Raw genomic sequence first — 4,738 nt, 5'->3', positions numbered from 1 at the left:
AATCAGTTCGGGAATTAGTTCAAAAATCAGACATTTTTGTAAGCAATGTTCATTTATTTAACTGATTGTAGTCCCTTTCTTCAGACTTCTCTCCTCTGCAACAGAGCAGCACGCATTCAAGGGCAAGCTGTCTGTGTCTTGGCTGGCTTTACTCCAGGCATCTGTGTAGCGATGGGGCAGAAGGGTGTGGGTGGAGGCGCTGGATGACATCTTGGCCCTGTTTACTAAGTGGGCTGGATTTTGGTCAATCTGGCAGCCTGTTCACCCCCTCCACCCTGTCCCTTCTAAGGTCTCTACCATGTTACAGAGGAGAAGTGGGGACTACATATTCCCAAATCTCCTTCCCCAAATTTGCCTGCCAGGGAGACATACTTGCACAAGATTTGGAAGGTTGAAGAGCAGGAGAAGCTGTGATTCTCTGGAGGCAGTTGTAGCAGGGATGTGCACAGAGGTGAAATTCACAGAGGCCTCCTGACAACTGCTTGAGAACGACCTGCTTCAGTGCTTCAGGCTGACGACTTCAGCGGTGGCTTCTCTGGCCTCCACTTTCCAACTCTTCCCTCAGTTATACAGCCCTCTAATTCCAATAGTGGAATGCATAGGCTGGCTTCCAGTTCACTGAAGGAACCTGGTTAATGCAGGATATTTTTCAGAAAAGCATAACACTTCACAGAGCAGCAACTCACCAGCCATTTCCCTCAGTTATTTCTTACAGAATCACAGTTTGCTGATGCTGAAGGAGATCTTTGAGATCATGTAGGCTGATAGTTCCTCAAAATTTGGATTTCATTGACAAATGTAATTTTTTAAATTGTATGACTGAGTTGGGATTCACAATGATTATTTTGCTGAGAATATTTTTACATGTTTTTCAAGTAAACTATCACAATCATTTTTAGAAGAAAAGGCATTTAACATTGTGCTTCAACAAAGCAGACTATAACATCGGTATAAAGGATATTATTTTAGAGTGAACACATTTAGCTTTATGCAAAGTTTGCTACAACTTGCTTTTTTTTTTTCCATTCTATGGCAGGCAGATCTAAGCTGCAGTCTTCATTTTACACATAAGGAAACTGAAGCCCACATAAAGTAGGTAACTATCACAGAGTTTATTCTGGGCAGAGCTAAGACCAGAACCCAGTTCTTGTCTTTAGCCTAAGGTTTCTCAACCATGGCACTATTGACATTGGGGGCTGGATAAATCTTTGCTGTAGAGGATAGGGGAGTTATCTTGTGCATTGTAGAGTGTTTGGCAGTATCCTTGGCCTCGACTCACTAGATGCCAGTAGCTCTCTCCAGTTGTGGCAACCAAACGTGTCTCCAAGCATCACCAAATGCTTGTCTCCTGGTTCAGAACCACTGCTCTGGTCTAAAGGAACTTCTATGCTAAGTTACTTGTGAATGCATTTTCACTTTTATCACCAATGACACAATTGTAAAAGAAGCAACTTTTAAAAATATCAATTATCTTTTAACTGAAGACAAACAAGGAAGAGATTCATGGGGCTTATGACAAAGGGAGAGGCATGTAGAGTATGGGGAATATATGCCTGGGAGTTCTCATGGGTGCAAGCCTGGGAGACAAATTCATAGCATACCAACAGATTGATTAATTAACTTCATTATAATAGCTCCTCTTTATTGAATGTGCTGAGCTAGACACTTTGCAAGTATGATCTCATTTTTTTCCTGCTCAAAAAATCTGCAAGGTAGGTATTTTTAATCCCGATTTTGTAGAGGTAGAAACTGAGGCTCGAAGAGATGAAAGCTACCTACCTGGAAAGTGAAAAGCGAACCAGATCTGCCCAGCTGTTTTCACACTGCTAGTTCTCCAGGTGAGCCAAGTGTCTATGTTTCAGCGGCAGAGGAGGCACTGGCATCAGCATTGCCCTAGCATCCTGCCCCAGGTAGCCAGGCATGGTCAGGTCTGCAGGCTGCTGCTTATGCATGAGATTCAAGGAAAGCTGGTAGGGCTTAGGGGCCCACTGGCACCACAGTTTCTAGATCCGCAAAGAGACTCCTGGGATTCCAGATGGCTTTCCAGTCTTTTCCACTTGTCTCTTATAGAAGTCTTTCTAGCTGAGTGGTCTTCCTGTGGCCCCCTGGAAACTCTCATGATTTTCTGATTTTATTCATTCTGTTCCTCTCACTTGAATGCCCATCTTTTCATCCACCCTACCAGGTAGGTGAATCTTGTTTTGTAGGATTCAATTCATGTCCTACCTTTTCTGTGAGATCCCCCTGGGCCAGACCAGACTTTTTTTGCAAAATCCTTTAACATCATACTGCTCATATGGTTCTAAGTGATATCCTACTTACTGTTGCTAATCTTTTCATAAAAGTGCACATTTATTATACTTACACTACTGGATATATATCCCTGGAAACAAGAACCTAGGATGTTTGGTTCTTATATTGATCCTGTACTTACTAGCTGTGCGATCTTAACGATGTCATCTAACCTTCCTGAGGTCCAGCTTCCTTATGAAATAAAAGAACAAGGATATTTCCCCTGTCTGTTTCTGTAAGGATCAATTAAGAGGGCAGATCAAAGTCCTTTACAAATTGTAAAACTCACCATAAATGTTTCTATTATGATAATCGTTATAATAAAAATGTTTTCATACCATCTGTATATAATATATTGGCAATAAATATTTGCAGATTTATTGATTGAGATAGTCTTCACTGGCAAATGTGCTATGTAAAGGCAGGGTAAGATCGGGACTACTGAGGTCAGACAGTGCCCTTAGGCTCCCTGCACGGGGTTGATGCTGGCTGCTGAGGAGTCAGGGTGTTTATGTGCAGAAGACAGCATGGGGTGCTTATGGTAGGCAGGATTCTAAGCTGACACCCAATGAGTCACCCCCTTATATAATTTCCTCTCCTTGAGTAGGAGTGAAATCTGACTTGCTTCTAGCCAATGGCAAAGCTGATGAGATTTCACTCTTGTGCATTGCATCACATAAGACTGCAGCAAGGGATTCTCCTGCTGGCTTTGGGGAGGCAAACTGCCATGTTGTCAGAGGGCCTGTGGGAGGGCATCAGGCAGGGAACTGCGGGGGCGCACTGCACCATTCTGTGTTTGCGAATCTTTTTTTTGGGCCCATTTGGAAGGACCTATTCTCAGCATTTGTGTGCTGCTCAGGTACAGGAAGCACCCTATCCCCACTCACTACCCAACGTAGCTATAGGAAAAGTCAAACACTGAAAACTTGGTGTCTTGCTGCCTTCCTTTCTCCAGCCTTCTTTTCTCATCTACACCTGAGATAGGGGGCCCCAAGAACTCTGTTCTCTTCCTCTTTCTGTTTGACAGTCACTCCCCATCTCCAGAGCAAGGTGGATCTCACCCCCATGGTTGTGGAGGAAATGGCTCCATGGCTTCATTTCACAGAGAAGGAAACTGAGGCTCACAGTAGCAAAGTGACTTGCCTGTGGTCATACACGGTGAGCAGGCAGCCAAGTGGAAACTCGGACGTCCAGTCCAGCCTCATCCTGCCAAGGCTCCACCCATGGCCAACCCACACAGTATGGTGGGGACTGGTGGCTGGCGGCCATCCAGCTATGCTCATTTGCAGTGTTCCATGTTTGCACATATAGAATCATACTATAAATATTGTTATTCCCTAGTTTAAATTAGAGTTGGTGATGGGTCTTGATTCAGTGTTGAGAGAGGGCTGGGGGAAATACAGAATGATGCTCAAAGACATTTTTTGTTGGTTTCAGTACTTAAAAGCAGATGGTGAAAAACAGCTCTAAAGCTGTTTAAAATGTGTGTCTGGTCAAAGTGCTTCCTAAAGTCCCAGTGCAGAGCCGCAGAGAGAAGACACAGGGAAGCAAGAGGAGGTTGGACAATCCTGGGAGCATCACAGAGGCCCATTTTTCTGGGCATGATGGGAGAGGTTGAGGGCATCAGCAATAGTGCTTTCATTTTGGTTTGCTTGGTCCTAGTAGATTGCAGCTGTGAACAGGCAGACAAGAAACAAATTTTGGAAGAGCAGAATTCTTGCAAAAAGAAAACAAAAGCCAATTACTCCTGAGAACACTGGGAATGCCTAGGAAACATGGGAAGGCCTCTCATGAAGGATGCTGCTGACAGCAGCACATGGCCTCCAGTCACCAGGGCAGCTTCAGCATTGCCAGTCAGATATGTCAATAATTGGAGTTCTTTCAGCATGTGGTGCATATTCTCCCCCCATGGCCTGAACAGAATGCAGTCAAGCCAGGGATCTAGGTTTGGGGTTGAGCAAAGACAATGAAAGGCAGCAGATTCATGCAGAAGAGGGTCTTAAGAAAGCAGGACTTTATTTCAGGGAGTGATGAGATGTCAGGGCTGGAAGTGACATCAGAGGCCATGGAATTCAGGATCAGGTAACAGATTGCACCTTCAGTGGCATCCCTGGCGATTTCTGAGAGCATGGTGTTGAAAGTGGGCTTGGGCTTACTGGGAAATAGGCCTGTGATGGATTACCAATGTCTGTCAAAGGGGGCAGGAATAAGGAGTGATAACACGTAGCATGTATATCATTTGCCCTGTCGGATGGTTCCACCAACATATTTACAAACGAGTGAACTGTGACCTAAGAAAAGAAGTGATATTTCCAAGAGACATAGCCAAGGGACAGTGGCAGAGCAGGTCCTATATTCTGATCCATTTACTAATCTCATCCAGGGCTTATCCATTTATTTATCATTTAACAAATACTTATTGAGCATCTACTTTGCGCTCCCTTGG

The sequence above is a fragment of the Pan troglodytes genome, chromosome 3 (assembly GCF_028858775.2).
Source record: "Pan troglodytes isolate AG18354 chromosome 3, NHGRI_mPanTro3-v2.0_pri, whole genome shotgun sequence".
In the NCBI taxonomy this organism is placed as follows: Eukaryota; Metazoa; Chordata; class Mammalia; order Primates; family Hominidae; genus Pan; species Pan troglodytes.
This window is presented reverse-complemented; position numbering follows the sequence as displayed.